Genomic DNA, 17,325 nt, shown 5'->3' with positions numbered 1-17,325 from the left:
AGGCAACCAGATGGGGCACTGCGGGGACTTGTGGAAGCAAAGTGCGGCCAGGAACTGCCGAGCCTTGGAGGATGCTGCTGCATGGCACCGGAGCAGAGAGGCAGCTTGAACCACCTCCTGCCACTCGTTCCTGGCTCCTGAGGTGTGGATCCATCTCTGCCAGCATTATCAGGCCTGAGATGGGCTAAAAACCACCCCCAACAGCAAATTTCATACTTGGCACAGCCAGCCCCGTGCTTTGGGACATCCCAAAGGCTGCAAAGGTCCCGGGGTGTTTTGGACTGCCAGGGTCTGTCCATGCTCTGGGCAGGGACTCCACAATGAATTCAAGATGGTAACATTAGAGGAGAAGAAAGAGGAAAAATGGTTTCATCTGCACTAAGTCTGCACCTTGTATTTCTTCAGGGGGAGCCACTGTAACCCACACAAACTGCAATGAGCTAGGACTGTAAATGAAGTTGGGGAAAAGGGGGTTTTGGGACTATGCAGAGGTTTAACATGGCATTGTCTTCCACAGCTGAGGATCTTAATTTTTTGGGTGGATACTGAATGAAAGAAAATAGCAAAGACAATGACTGCAGCTGTGTGGGTCAGGGAGCCTTGGAGCAGGGAGACATCACCACCGCCCTGCCAGGGGCAGCTCAGGACACAGCAGCCGACACCAAACCAGGACCAGGTTCCTCCCGACCAGGAGAAGGTGAAAGCTGCAGCAAAGAATGTCTGCTAATGGGATGGTCATGGGAACACACAAAGAACCAGGGGAACACTTTGCTCAGCATCTCTGCATCGACTCTCTTCGCTCCCTAGCGATGCTGAATTCTTTTCTCCCTGGTCAAGTCTCCCTTGCTTTTGGCGCAGACCCAGGGCATGCGACGGAGGAGGGAACATTTCTGAGCTGAGAAAAGATTTCCAAGGAGCCCAGAAATGTGCATAAGGTCTCAAGCTAGCAGCATTTGTTGCTTTTAAAAGGAGATGTCCTGCTCTATGGGGAGACTGCCCCAGTTGGTGGCCTCAGCTTCTCCACCCCTCCGTGCAGCTGTGTGGCTGTAGGCAGTGAAGCCTGGCAGGCGAGCTCCTGCTCAGGAGATCATCACCTTCAGCTTTCTGCTCCAGCCCCAAATAATGGTTTCTGCCCTCAAATGGAATACAGTTTTGCAACCTTTTAATTTCAACATACCTTCACCAGCAGTTCCAGTGAAGGTGTGCTTTGGAGTGGAACAGGATAGACAGCAAGGGGCAATTGCTTCTTAACTTCCTTGAATTGAAGATTTCTGAGCCCAGAGCATCTCAGTCAATGTTTCCAAGCCATTTTCAGGTATTTGAACAAAAACTTTGGATTTATCATGAAAACCTGTCCAGCTCTGGAGGAGTGTTTGGGAGACCTGAGGCAGAAGTCACAGCCTGGACAATGGGGCAGCTGGGAAAATGGGAGTCCAGGGGGAAATTTTCTCTGAAATATTTTCACAGGCTACATTGCAAGAGCAGAGCCCCTGCCATTGCTGACATGCTTTTGGGAAATGTAGCTTGTCCTGGAAAAAAGAAAGTAAAAGCACAGAGCCTCTCTGGTGTGCAGCCTCTGCCTCCGTGTAGGCTGTTTGCAAACTCTCTCCATGCTTATCATCATGTAATTGAAATAATGTGTATTGACAGAGACTTGAAAACAACTGCTCAATTTTCCTCAAAATTCAATTAAACTTCGTTTATTCTGGGGATCGATCCAATTAAAAGGGGGGAAATTTCAGATGGTCCGAGCCTTACAATCCATCTTAACACACTGTGTCTATCACCGTGATGTAATAATTCCCCCAATCAATGCTTTAAAAGCATTTAGCAGTCTTGATAATGAACTTTTGTCAAAATAGCCTTACAAAGCAATAAATGAGAGCAGATTAATATGTAGTCATAAAGCCATGAATGGTTTAACGCTTTGAAAGGGTTGCTTCATAAATTAGACTTTTTTATTTATTTCTTCATCATAATCTCTCTGTGATACTATTGCTCAAGGTTTTGCAGGCAAGAATAACCTGGGCCTTTGGGGTGAGTTCCCTGCAAGGGGAGAAATGAATGGCTATGAATCTGGGGTTGTCATCTCCTGGCCTGCCTTTTTGGCAATTCCAGTGGCCACCGTGGGCAACACCCGAGTAGCTGTAGCTGGCCTTGTGGTCACAGCACTGCCTTTGGGCGCTGGAACAAAAGGATGGCTGGCCAAAGCTCCAGCCAGGCCGTTTCCCACCCACGGAACTGGCCCCGTTAGACAGCCTTAGGACTACCAGAAATGTCTGTGAGTCCTTTCACAACCGCTCCGGATTGAGAAACGTGGCCTGTTCTGACACCATGAGGGGTTGTGCAACAGCTCCTAATTGTGGCACTTCTCTAGGAAGTGCCCAGTTTTAATGTTTGCCTTCCCTCTTACTGATTCAAGATATTAAATCTTCTGAATATCACTGTGGCTTCAAGCTGATCCCAGCAGCTCCAATACTGCTTTATAGCATCTGTGCATACCATGCATTTCTATTCTCAGCTAGAATTAGTGCCTGAATTGTCATCTTGTCACATATAACCTTGCTTAGAAGAGTCATCCACCTCCCTTAACCCACTCTCCACGTGTTTTGCACAAGGAGGATTTCTAAAGTGTACGGTTGTCACCAGAAAAGTGAAAATTAGCAGAGACCGGGCTTAGAAATGGAAAATTGTGCAAAACAGGAGCAGGAGAAAAGCTTCTGCCCCAAAAGCAGGTCAGGATCCGCTTAAGCAGAAATGCACATTTCCATTTTAATATTAATTGTAAGTGCTCTGGCTAAAACTCCCTCCTGGTAGTCGAGTAGAGAGCAACCTGTGTGCAAAACCCCATTGCTGGAAGTGGACAGGCAGTTCCAAATAATCAGTTTGATTCTTTTTCAGTGCCAGGAATTGCTGCTCACGGTGTGTGGGGGTGGGTGACAGCTCTCAGCGTCCAAGCAGACAGGCAGGGGGATGCTTCACCTGCTCCTCCTCAGGCTCCAGCACATTGTTAATGCATAGGGCAGGCTGGCAGCTCCTGGAAATGAAGCTGAACACTGCAGCCATGGGCTCTGCACCTTCCCCACTGCCTGCAGCTGCACTGAGTGGGTCCAGCCTGGGCTTCAGCATCACCCTGGGGCTGTGAGCTACAGGCACGCAGCGACAACTCACAGGCTCTGCTGTGAATGTGTGAGCATCCCACATGCAGGGAGCCTTACATTTGTGTATTTAGAAGCAACTGATCTGGTTTGCAGGGCTGCTGTGGCGATGCTGGTCTCTGTGCTGTGTGCGAGACTTCGCACGTGCTGTGCGAAGGAAATTCTCCATCTCGCAATAAAAGGTGCATGTGCCTGTGGCGGAGCACAGCAGTCCTTAAACAGCTCACAGCAGCAGCTCCATGTGTTTGAAGACACCAAACGGAGGGGGAAAAAAACATTGCACGGAGTGGGAGCTGTGGGGAGAGTCATGCCTGCATCCCTCTCTCCGTGCTGTCAGCCAGAGAGGTTTCATACTATCCGCTTAATCCTCGTGCCTTGCTAGTTCCTGCAGACTGGCTGGATCTGTACAGGGCTGATTTACAGACATTTTGCCAGGGCTCAATAAATGTAAAGCACACCAGCACCGCATGAAAAATGTTATCTGTGCAAAACCTTTTAGCTCAGCAGAGACGATAGTAAGTGGCAGCATTCCCTTTCTGCAAACTTTCAGTGGAAACATTTCATTTGCATATGCTATTAATTGCAGAAGAAACAGGCGTGTTCCTCACCAGAGGAGTGCATCTCATATGTGATGTTCTCCTACAAGGGCAAGGGAGCGGGATGAGAGGTGCAAACAGCAGGCAGAGGAGGCAACCTGTTCAAATTGTTGCTTTCCAGAATTATCAGACTCTGACTGTTCTTCTTTTTAATTCACTTCAGGCAGCAGCTCTTTCTACCACATCCAAAAAACAAAAAACATCTGCCTTTGCCTCAGGGTGACCAGAGCCATGGGCTATTTCCCAGAGCAGCTCCCAGGTGTGTGCCCTGGATTAAAGCTCATGGGGCAGGCAGGTGGCCTGCTGACGTGGATGGGTCTGAAAATAAAATCGGGCGGGCAGGTCACTGTAGCTGCACCGGGATCCCCCAGGGAAGAACTGGGCCCTTCCTGCCTTTGCTTCTTAGAGTTTGCATTTCATGTTTTCATTTCCAGTGGCTTGGTATTTTGGGGGTGGGTAAGGAGGACTAGTGTGTGTTACAGAAGTAATCTGTTCCTCAGCTTTTGGTCCCTCGTGTCTCTTTTGCTGTTTCTTTGAAATAAAGGAATATTCAAACAGACCAGGAAAAAAAAAAAAAAAAAAAAAAAAAGTGATTAAAGGATCCTACTGAATCCCTGATAAACATGTATTAAAAAAAATCCAGGTGGAATCTTTGCATGCTAAAATTAAACTTATTTCTTCTGAGTGTCACAAAATAAATAAATAAAATAAATAAATAAAATAAATAAAATACTTCTCCTCCCTCCCCCAGATACACCTCAGAAAAACATATCAGTTTGATACTAAAGGTATTGCAGTGGCTTTAAGGGACTCACAGATCAAACATCATTTGGGAAATTTCAAAGGGCTGTTTCAACAGTATCACTTTCTACCATTCCCCACTCCCCATCCCTTCTTTCTATACTTTGGTTCCTGATGAAGTTTCAGCTGCTCCTGAAGTCAGTCCTTGTGTTCTTGGCTATCAAAGAGCATTGCAACATCAACGTCAGAGTTAAACTAAAAAAAAAAAAAAGAAAGAAAAAAAAAAGAAAAAAAAAAGAAAAACCTCTAAAAAAAAGCATCCCTTTTCCTTTGGAGATCAGAAAGTCAAATAAAAAGGATGCTGATTTGTGGAATAAAGGGTGGGATTCCCTGCTGAGACGATAGGAATCTTCTGACTTAACTGAGTTAAGATTTGAATACATTTGGCCCAGACAAGGAGAGAAAAAAAATCCATTAGTTTTGAGAAAAGCCTCACACGGTTTCAAAAGGAAATATGTTAATATAAAAAAAATATTAAAAAAAAAAAAAAAGAGAGAGAAAAAAAATATTTGTATGTGTGTTTCAGAGGCCGGGAGTCTAATACTATCAGCCAGAAGCAAAGAAAGAAATTAAATTACGTGACTAGTACCAAGTTCTGTCTCCTAGTGCCATGACATGGATGGGGAGACAAGAAAGCCCTCCAGCAGCCCTGCTGGATATGGGGTCTTGTGGCCACCGAAAAGCCACCCTGGCCACCACAACCTGTCACAGTCATCCTTGGGACTACATTTGTCCCCTCCATGGGGTGAAATGCCAGCTCCTCCTTGCTTTAGCTCAGTGTCTGCTCCAAGCAGCACGCTGTGGGGGTGTCTGGGTACTGCCCCAGCCCTGCCTCAGTTTCCCCCTCTGCAGTGAGGACAGAGCAAAATGTTGTTCACTGATGTAGGACACCAGTGACCCTGACCCAGCAGGAGGTTTAATGCCCCCTAACACATCACAGTTACACAGCCTAGTGCCAGAGTGCCCGTCATGCAAGAAGGGGCAAGCAAGAAAACCAAGCTGCGGGTTGACAGAGGAACATCTGCTGATGGAGGGACATTTGCTGATGACCAGCATACCCATGGGATGGGCAATGCACACACCTTGGCACTGTTGCATTGCTGCAGGCAGGGGTCAGGAGACCCCTCTCAGCCACCAGCCTCACCCATTTTCCCCTCCAAAATGCCAATCCTGCCCCACAAACACCTTGGAGAATGAACAACAACTCACACTGCTTGTGGTTTCCTGCCACGTAAAACACCCCCACCCCCTCCCTGCTCATCACCACCCTTGCAAGATGTAGGGTATGGGGTGTCTCTTCTTTCCCATTGAGAGCTTTCTTGTTCCTCTCTGCCTGAGCGATGCTGAGGCTTGTGCAAGGAGTCACTCAGAAATAACGCTATTAGGGAGAGATCACCATTCATAGCAAAAAGGCTGAGAGCCTGGGAAAAGCTCAGCCCAGCCGTGGCACGGCTGCAGGCTGTAATGTGGGGTTGTCAAAAGAGCAGCTCAGTATTAAATCCTTTTGATGGTTCTCCTGCTGAGGGAAGAGATGATATCTCATCATTAATGGAGTTGAATTAATATAAATTAGCTGAACAGCTCCTCACTGCTTCCGTTCAGGCAGAGAAAAGGGGTTTATTGGGGAGGCAAAAGCAACGATCCCTTTCACCTCACATTCACTCCACCATCCATAAAGATGCTGCTGACCTCGCAGTCTTCCCTCTCCTCCTCCCTCCCCTGGCAGGACCGAGGGGATGTAAAATAAAATGATTATGTGACATCCCGGGAACGTGGAGACTGTCCACAGCACGGACCCTGGGCGACCTTTACCCAAGTGACAGGTGACCTCTCTAAATCAGCCCTGGGGAGACAGGAGATTGCCAGGAGGGCTGCAGCATCACTAGCTCCAGGACTCTATCTCCTGGGTAGTGCTGGATACCCTGGCTGGGCTCTGAGGGCTATTTCATCTCCTTCCCCATTGCATGGCTTCCTTCTCCTTTCTCCCGAGTGCTGAATTTCATCTGCCCCCAACTCCACCTCGACACAAAGGCAGGAACAGCACAGAGCAATGCTTGCAGCCTGTCCCAGATTTACAAACAAGTTTCCAGCCTGCACGGCTGGCATCAAGCCCCAGAGAAACTGCCTGCAAGGGAACTGCCAAACTCCTGAGAAACAAAGACTACAAAAATACCAGCATGGAGTTTTGAAGGCAGGAAACGTTACTGCTTTACCAAACAGGTGCTAATTGTTTAAGCACAGACCTAAACCTTAAAGCATACATGTATTTCAGCTGTGTTTGAAGGGGGCAGTGTCTGTGCACTGGGGTGAAATGGTTTCATATGCCAGAGCATATACCTGAATCATTTTTTAGAGCTCTACTAGGCAGACAGGACATGAGCTGTATATTATATCCTGCACTTTTAAAAGCTACATTAAAAGAACATCATTAAGGTTGCAGAGCCAAGCACTCAGCAGCTATGCCATGCCCAAGGCTGCCTGTCCAGGGCCATTTGAATCCCTCCTGCCTGTGAATCATGACACAACCTAACCGCATGCGTTCAGGTATCTTCTCCATCTCCCCACGTTGGACACAGGATGGATGGTTTGTGCCCTCTTACAAAGCATTTTTTACCCTATTACTGTCTTCTTGCCAAAGCCATGGGCTGCAGTCTGGTAGCAACAAATCCTGCAGGTACTGCGAGCTGGCACGTGCAGGCTACGAGAGCAGGGGGGTGCCGTGGCTTGAAGAAGGAAAAGAGAGAGAAGAAAATTCAAATGAACTCATTTCTTGTTCTAAGACCCTTTTGCCCCTTTGCAGCTGCTTCTGATACAAAGGCAGAACCTTATCTCCCTGTTGCACGGATCCAGTCCTACAAACAACTGCCTTGTTGTAATGCGCAGAATGCGCGGCATCCGCGGGCGGCCCACGCAGCACAGGCCCATTCCCTTCCCATTGCTGCCCGACCTTTTTTCTCCCCCCTCTTCCTCCCTGAGCTCTGCTTTCAGCACCCTGCTGGCCCTCAGCCCCCAGGCCCTTTGGGAAGGGGAAGGCCACAGGGCTATAATCCATCCCAAAACACAGATGATCATCAAAGACACCGGCATCTGAGCTTGGCCTGTAGAGGCCCATCCTAGCAGCTCTGATGTCCAGGCCTGTGGTGCTATAAAGGGTCTCTAAGGCCCCTGTCATAATATCATAATCCTTTACAACTTTTAATGTGCTTATTATAGTCGAGTTTCCCATTGAGGCAGGAAGCTGTTAGTTTAAAACAGAGGGGACAGCATTGTGATCCCCGGATTATCAAAACAGAGAATCTGGGCCTACAAGTGCACTCTTCACCTCACAAGAACACAAACAGCTACTTTTTCCCTTAACTTTGCAATCTAAGTAAACGTGCAGGCATGTGTTTTTGACTGCTACCTATAACATTGTACAAAAACTGCAGATGCAGTGCTTTTGTGTGAAACAGGAGGAAAACAGAGACTAGAAGAATGCAGGAATATTAATTTGCCTTGCATTTGTGTGCAAGGCCTTAGAAGAAAGATGCCAAGGGCCCTTGAGAACTTGTCTAGAGAGATGTGAGGAGGCTTGTCACCTTAATCAGGCCAGAAAGGTACTGAGGGGTAAGACAGATACTCAAGGCCTATCTGCCCAGCCAGGAAGAGATTTAGTTAAGATGAAGGGGAAAGCTGGCAAAAGACCTGTTGAGCATACACTGGACACTAATATATTCAGGTATGAAATGAAGAAGTGGCTTCTAGCCACTGAATAAGGAATATCTTTGGGCACCCCTCAAACAGCAATAGTGGAAGAGAGAAAGCAAGCTGCTTAAACCAGGGAGTTTCAATGCTGTGGAGAAGGGGATGGTGCTGGGTAAGAATTGGAGCTTGTTCACCAGCTGGAGCCTGCCCAGCCTCTGCTCTCTTTCCTATCCCTCAGGAGCACTTTCTCCCCTTAGTTTCAAGCCAGAATCTTGTACTTGTGGTATTCAGGCAGAACATCAGCCTCAGTGTGACCAACAGAGCAGCAAGTCACAGCACAGGCTAGAAAACCCCACGATCTGCAAGCGTGTGCTCCAGGAGCACAGTGGGATTCAAGGTCTCCACGCCTGCTGAAGTGAGAAGTTCTCATCAGGAGGTGGCTGAGCAGATTCCCCATCATCCTTGGCATGAGAAGTCTTAAGGGAATTAGACTGGAGATGGTCTCCCCCACATCCACCAGCTTACAGGTTGGTGATGCTAAGGCAAGAGGCAGGAGGCACTCAGCTCCTCTATGGGAAGGGAGCATCTTCTTGAGTTCATGTGTTGCAGGTAACTGGATAAAGTCTTCAGTGTCTCTGCCAGAATCATGCAGCCACTACAAATACCTTTCATGCCACACAAAATTCCTTCTGAATGCTCCAGATCTGGAGAGCTGGGGGAGACAGAGACAGAAGGAGACAATCATCGCTCCAACCCACTCCTCCGCGCTGCAGAAACAGGAATTTGCTCTCCAACTGGAATGTGGCCTGCTTAATAGGGCCACAGAAGCAAAGAGGCTGCATCTGTAATGTTTCTGTCAAAGCAAATGAGGTCATTAACAGACGAGTTCAGTGATGGAATTGTCTCTCGTAGTATTTATTATATGGTCCTTTTCCTGACACCTCCCACTGAGAGAATATTAAATATTTAATGCACACCAAGGCTTTGCTCATTTTTCATTCCCACTTCAGCATTTCAAGTCGGCTCCAATCTGCTGCTACCTACAAAGTCGACTGGACAATGGACTATAATGAATTAACTCTTTGGAAGCCACTGTAGCATTTACAGGACTGCCATCAGACTGGGTGCTTTATCATCTCTGCCTCATGCGTGTACTCTGGAATTCAATCCGCAATTCATTAAAACAAAGTAGGGGGAGGAGAGCGAGGGAGGAGAATTTAGGAAATAGGTTTCAGAAACCATAAATAAATAAATAATGAAGGAGGAGATGGAAATGTTGGCCTGTCAAGGTGACAGGGGTTTATTTACCCAGTATTTCTAGGGCTGCTCTCTCCAAAAATGAAAGTTGCTCCAGTGAAACATAACAGTCTCTAAAATCCCAAGCATCACATACAGAAAGAGTGGATGAAAATGGAGACTGCAGAGCTTATGTGAATACCGCAGTAGCAGAGCTTTTCTGCAGACAGTCCACTCTCCACTGCTTTGAGCACTGATCCTGGGGTAAAGTGGAAACAAGACCTTTGAGAAAGAGCCCACAGCCCTGGCCATCACCAATAAAAACAGGTCACTAAGAAGAGCAGAGCAGGATGCTGCACATGGTATGGCAGCATCTTGTGTGACTTTGAAAATCTCTGTCAAAATGTTTGGTTGGATGTTGCTTCAAGAGGAGAAGGTCCATTTACTAAGGACATGTTCCTCTATGAAGCATTCACTAGGTAGTTCTGATTATCATAATATCTGGAACTACTTCTCACCACCCTTTGCCCAAAAAGGGGGAGTCTATGTAGAAAACTGTATGGCTGCAATGGAGGCTGCTGGAGATATGGTTATTGTGTGGAAGGGACCATCAAGGTGGCATCTGTTAGGGCTTCAGCTGTCCCACCTCCTCCTTTCCCTACCAAAGGACAGCTTATACTAGCAATATTTTCCCAGGACAATTATTCCCTTTACTGCTCCTCTTTCATCCTCCCTTGGCATCACCAGTTCTGCAGAAGCTATCATGCATGTGATCCCACGACCACACTGATCGGAGAAAGGCACAAAAATACAGTCAGGCAGCTTTCACCCACGAGGCAGAAATTTCAAGGAAATCTAATCCTCCTACACTTTTACTTTAAAAATGATCCACTGGCGAATTACTCCAGCTTTTAGACTTACAATCTCCCATTTGCTTATCTGGTTAACACTATTTGTCACTTCTACTGAGATACCAGGAAATCTGATTCCCACTCATGGCGCGAAAGCAACCTGTATGCACTTGACCTTTTTAATGTTTTGTAATTTGATTGGGTGGCTATTCCCATATTTCCTTGTCACCAGCCCTAGTAATCTGAGAGGCAGAAGTGGAAAAGACAGCCAGTAAAAATATAAGCAAACACAAGTGGGAATTAGTTGAGGTCTTGGGATTCCAAAACTACTCAAAGCAGTATCCTCACGGAGAGCACGGTGTAATCATAACTTGGCTTGCTTGTATGGCCAGGGCTGCAGCAGTCTCCTAGTGTCACCCCATGGTCCTAATTCAAGACTCAAATCCTGCGTTCAGATTGCAGCTCTTCACTGATGAGATTTTTTAAAGTGTGATATTTTTTTCTCTGTTGCTCTACCCAGAAAGCCACAATGTGGGTACAGTTACATCAGTACAGAAGCGACTTACGCTGAGGATTGATCTCACAGGAATGGATAGGTCTGATTTCTAACTGTTTTACCTCAAAACTGTGACTGCTTAAACATATTACAAGCTTGGATGTGAACGGGTATGTCAGTAAAGTCACTGAGGCTGCTCTTGTTCTGCATCACCGGGGCAGCTGTGCATGTTATTACCTGCACAAGTGCTAAATCCTCCTACAGAGATGTTTCACTTTTCCATGTAGCTTCTCCATTTATTGAATGGGAGCAGTGATGAAGGGAATGTGTACCTTGGTACTGAATGACAGGTTCCCAGAAGAACAAAATAAATTTAGAAACTTTATTTCCAAATTTTCTTGAAAAATGCAGTCTGCTGCCAGCCCCTCAAAACTCAGATTCCCATTGTGCCTTTATGCTGAACAAACCTCAGTGACCCACAATTAACATTCTTTTAATTCCTGTAGCAGGAATCCCAGTGAAATGCTAGGCGTTTTCTGTAAGCCCTTGTGGCATAGAGATGTTCTCGTTCTGGATCTGGGTGCTTGGGTCACTGGCACCAGTTGTTCACTCTGTGCTGTGTGGCCCAGAAGCAGAAGCCCCAGTTGCTTTTGCTTCCTTTCAACAAGCCAATCCCTACAGCTCGATTCCAGCCCAGTGCAGAGTGCTGGTGAATTTGCTCGCAGTAGCTGCAGCAGTTGGTGTTTTCAAATATTCATCTTTTCAAAGGATGGCTTTTTCTCCCCCAGCCCCTCAGCAGGGAGCTTTGCTCTTCCCTGTACTCGGATAGCCTGCCACAAATACTCAGTTTTTGTCTTAAACTATCTCCTTTTCACTTCAGTGACTGTATACAGAGAGACAACAACAACACAGACCCATCTCGAAGTAGTGTACATGATGGCAGCCATTTGGTTTATTTATTTATGTGGATTTGACCATTTCTTCCTCCAGTTATTAATAAAGTGCTGTGGATTTGAATGCACACAACAGCAAATGGCTCCTGCAGGGAGCCCTCTGCTCCTGGGTTGGCTGCTTGGCATCTCAGCTGCAGAGCCCTGGGCCTGCCAGCTCCGCTCTTCCTTGGTCACATCCAGGAGAAACTTTTCAAGCCACAGAGATCTGGGTATTTCATAAGTAAAGGAGAAAATAACTATTGTTCTTTGCTCCATTTCACTGCCAAATTTTAAGTGGCGCCAAGTTTAAAGTAGCCAGTTGATAAGAGATCAGGCACCAAACTTATGAAGAGCAGGAGGAAATATCATTTGGCATTAAGATTAAACCATTATTTTGCCACTGGTATTGCCATTCAAAACTAGGGCCGAAAATCAGGTCACCATCAATCCTCACCTCTGTGACAAATGGCACAAAAATTCAACTGTTTGGGATGCAGAATCATCCAAGAAAAACAACCAACAAGTGTTTAGTTCTGTTTATATAAAGTACCTAGCAAAATGGGGCCTCCAACCATGGACTTAATGATCCTGAAGCACGTAATTTTAATAAACAGTGCATAATTGAGTCAGTATTCCATAAGGCTTATATCCAGTGGCACTTCTGCTCAGCGCAGAGCATTGCTTGCAAACATTTCAGTTAAGCCTTCTCTTATAACCCTCACATTCCTGTTCTGGTGATCTTTATCACTCTTAAATCCCATTTTAGGATCCTACCACCCAAATGACCTTTTGAGGGGTTACAGATACCCTGTGTTTTGCAACATCAGATCCTTTTTCTGTTCTCTGCCAATAATTGCCTCTTCCAGTGACAAAACTTCCCAGCCATTTTGAAGTGATCTTTGCTGTCACTGGAAGTATTCATTGCATGTATCCCAGGGAATGCCATCTTAAAGAATTCTTGGAAACATTAGGAAATAGCCTGACTTGGGACCCAAGACTTTACATGTTTGCAATGTCTCATGCTGATATTTTATTTTCCTGAAGCCAAAGGTAATGCTTATAATTTCCTTGAACAAGTCTAATAATAATAATAAAAACCATTTGCTTTTAAATGCTAATTTGCAATAGTCTAAGATTCAGGGGTTATTTAACAGCTTCAAAGATCTGTCAGGCCAGATGGAAAGAAGAAGGTGTAGAGACATGAAAGGTCAGCTAACATGAAGACCAGAGTGTAGTTTGGGCTCTAAACAAAGGACATTTCCCAGAACAAAAAAGATAAATGGCTAGAAAGTCAGCTAGGAAATCAGCTCTGCCATTATAGTGATATTTCTCTTGATGGGATAGTATGCTCAAGGACTGGGGTGAAAGAAGAAATGTTTGGAGATGGGCATATCCCATGGTTCAAAACCCAACGTACTAAGATGAGTCTTCACTAGTGATTAAGTCCAGATGTTGATGTGTTCCATGGCTGTTGGTGACAAGTGACTATACACGTAATTACTAAAAGGAAAAGCTCCTCATGGACCAAAACCTCTGCTAATTCAGCACACACGGGACAGTCATCTAATGGTGAAAACAATAGGCTGTGAGAGTGAAAAGCAACTGGACACCCAAATCCCTCAGACAGCCAAAGGATGTTGAACAGTTTCAAAACTCCCAGCCTGGACGGCTCTTGACCAGCTACTCTCTCTAAATTGTTGCTGCCAAGGAAGGGCAGGGAAGTGAGCAGGTCTCATTCAAATCAGCAGCATGTCATTTCTCTTCTTTTCCCCCAACCCTTTTTTTTTTTTTTTCCTTTTCTTTCCTCTCTGGCTCTTGAGCACTGATGCAAGAATTTCAAGCAACATCAACCCTGATGTAACACCACTTGATTTACTGGCAGCTGGAGGCTATTCTTTGCCAGCCATCATGCTGAGTGGCGGATGCTGTGAAGGTCTTGTTCTTGCCCAGACAAATTTCAAGTTAAAATAAAGGTAACAGAGGCTACTAGTTGCAGGAACAAGTCATGAGGGAGGAAGAACCTGGAACCTCCTCTTGAATTTAAATAGTAGGGATATCACACACATTTTTCATGACCTGGATTATAACAAATAACAGCACATTGGAGCTGAGAAAACTCTCCATCATCAGGATGGGGAGATTAATGCTAGTGGAGGCAGACAGCTTTCTTGGGCATCATGGCCCCTGATGGAGCATAGTAGCAGTTCCATGATGGTAGTAGGATCATGGCGATTGCAGATCTGCCAAAGGCCCAGGGAGCAGAGAAATCAAAACTACAGAATATAAGTGCTCTGTTCCCTAGAAATTCCTTCAAAATGAAGGTGAAGAAAGAGGCTAGTGGCCAAAGGAAGACTGTCTTATTTGGTCACACCAAATTTTTATTGCAAATTCCGAAAAGATGACATCAGTCTGTTCAGGGCCAGGCAAAGTGTTTCAGTTCAGCTTAGAGTATTTGAAAGTGAAAGGATGTTTTGAAATATCAAGTTAGTTTGAGCTGAAAAATCTAAGTGTCTATTTTGCAAATATTGAAAAGAAACATTGAATGGTTAACATTCCTTTTTTTGATCCAAACAGTTGATTCAAAACTGAAGCTTGTTCATCAAAAGTTCCTGGAGCTTGGAATGACCCAAATACTAAAGTTTGCACTTAGAGGTGAGAAATAATGCCCTTAAAGACGAGAAGTTTCCCAAGTACTGTGGTTTGTTTGCTATCCTTGCAACTTACTTTCACAGGTAACCTTGCTCACAGACAGTCCTTCTCAGTTCAGGGCTTGTGTAGCCATATTCAAGTGTGTTTTGGCAGTCTCAGCACTGAAGTAATACAGATTTGTTACTAATATTTCTGCTTAGTTCTATATAAACCCCAAAAAGCACTGTTTATGCAGGACTTTCATTTTTATTGGGTGCCTGCAACAGGGATATTTAACAAGCTGGGACTGTGACGCTGGGATTTTCAGTCCTTTTTGAAGAAATTCAGTTTTATCCCCACTGAAGCAGTTGCAGTTGGAAGTTGGCTGCTCATTCTATTTAATCTGGACAATATCAGGACACGAGAGAGATCTGCAGCTGGTGTAAATGGTCACAGCTCCAGTCCAGGCCTCAGCTGGTGTTATACTGGCCAAGGATCTGCTTCTGCTTCTGTTCTCTGTTTTCTCATCATCTGAAAGGATTGCATGGAAAGGTGGCAAAGTTCAGGACTTATCACATGCAATAGAGCACTGTAAATTGACTTGTTCGTGCTTAGGAGTCCTTCTACTGACTTCAGGGCTGTGGCTCAAACCTTTGATCAGCTGTATCTCTCACTCAAGTGGGACCAGTGTATAGGTGGGGAAGGTGGCAGCTCCTGTGCTCTCAGCCCCATGGAGCCACTGTGACCTTGTTTGAGTCAGGCCTCAATTTCCATGGCTGTAAAAGAGTGATAAGACTATTTACTGCAAGGTGCTTGAATATGGAAAATGCCAAGGATCATCCTGACTAATGACTAGGTGATGTCAGAGGGGAAGGAGTTGCATATAATAAAACTTTTTTTTTTTTTTCCATGCGGGTTTACTTGGGTTGCAAACCACAAGGTTGCAATTTACCCAGAACTTTAGTTTGTGATTTTATGTGAATGAAAGAGCATGGTAAATCACGGTGTGCTATAGAGCAACCATTGCTTTGGTGAAATTGAGAAAAATACCAGGTTATGGCAGAGGTGGAAGGAAGCTGCCCAGAGGGATTTGCACACCTAACTCTCTTTGGTTCCCTCTAGAGTCAGGTGGAAAGAGAGCGTTTTCCAGTGACCTAGAGATGAAGCTTTGGGCAACCAGGTATTCCACACAGCCTGGCTCTGTAAGTGAACAGTGGATATGGAAGGAAGGGGTGTGAGGAAGAGAACGGGACTACATGCCATCAGCTCTGCTGGAGCCCTGACCCCTGTACCTCCACATTTTGGAAATATCCTGTCCAAAGCTCAGTAAGGAGAGCACAGATGTTCCTGAAGCAATCAGAAGGAAGCACAGCATTGAGGGCTGGGAATAAAGACAGATCTTCAGCAACAAATGAAAGAGAGGGCTGCAGGGACCCGAGCTTTAACATTTCCTTAGCAGCTCTCCTTTCTGCTAAGCCCCTTCTGTAATTCCCATGACTTGCAGCAACATTGGTAGTTTCAGGCAATGCTGTTGCAAAGCCATGGACTCTCTCCTGATGATAATGTGCCTGGTCAACAAGCTGCTGCAGAGCAAAGCTCAGCCAGATGTCCCTGGTCTTGCCATCTCTACCGGTGAGTCTCTCCTTCTCCTAGAGGAATGGATGTCGCTGCTGTCACTGAGATAAATCACCGGACAGCAGCACACAGGTATCAGCATTGTACAAAAGTCCTCCAAGTCTACAGAACAGAAAAATGCCTAAATCTGTGCTGCAGAAACCTGTGATACCAGCAGGCCAGCCTTTTTTTTTTTTTTAATTGTGGTGTACAAATTTGGGTGGTTGGGTTTCAGTTTTGGGGTTGCTTCTTTTCTTTCTTCACAACAGCCTCAGCTGCCATTTCTATAATCACAACATCTGGGGGACTCTGGAAAATGATCATCAGCAAAGACAAGCATCTGATTTTGTCCAGAAAACAGATCCACGGGGTTCAACCTCCAGCAGGACCTTCTCTCACTCTCCCCCCCACCCACCCCCAAACTGTAACGTGGTGGATAAGCACATGATGGCTATATGACTGCTGGAGGGCCACGTACCTGCCTTACCTGGAGAAATCTTCTGATCCGCTGATGTTGAGAAGGGCCTTGCTTCTCCTCTCTGCTCATACAGCACCTACTGTGTTGCCTTTATCCAGGACCAGGCTCGTGATCGTTCCAGTAATATGCAGTAAAGGTGCCATTTTTCACCATAGATTAAACACATCAGTGCTGTTGACCTGGTCAAATTGCAGTCTGCAGTTACTATATTCTGTTAAAAGAGAGACCTCTGAAAGCAGGCTCGGAGTTCTCTTTGCAGTGATTACGTGCTGATTTCCCTGTTCATAAACCAGTGAATACTGCTAGACCTATGCTGCAGTAAAGGGCAGGAATGAGAAGAGAGATCCTTCAGTTTGTAGGTCCCTTGGAAGATAATATTTTCAAAAGTAACCTCTTCAGTTAATCTCTTTCCTAAGAACGTGCACAGGGTTTGATATGCTGTGGAGGTTATTGAGAAGAAGGAAGGAAAGAGGGAAAGAAGGAAGGAAGGAAGGAAGGAAGGAAGGAAGGAAGGAAGGAAGGAAGGAAGGAAGGAAGGAAGGAAGGAAGGAAGGAAGGAAGGAAGGAAGGAAGGAAGGAAGGAAGGAAGGAAGGAAGGAAGGAAGGAAGGAAGGAAGGATTTGGTAGTATCTTCATGAAGAACAGAAGGATGGAGCAGGCAGTTTGCCTTTCATGAACCGCAGGTCAGTGGTTCTTCCCTCTTTGCTCACTATCCTGACAGTGACACCAACAAAAGAGATCTTCAGAAAACACTGTTTCTGTCCCACACAGACACTACAAGAGGTTTTGCCATATCCCTGAAGTGATACCCCTAAGGGTGTTGAGAAACGTGGCATGGCCTCCACCTCTCC

This window comes from Aythya ferina (genome assembly GCF_964211825.1).
Source record: "Aythya ferina genome assembly, chromosome: 16".
In the NCBI taxonomy this organism is placed as follows: domain Eukaryota; kingdom Metazoa; phylum Chordata; class Aves; order Anseriformes; family Anatidae; genus Aythya; species Aythya ferina.
This window is presented reverse-complemented; position numbering follows the sequence as displayed.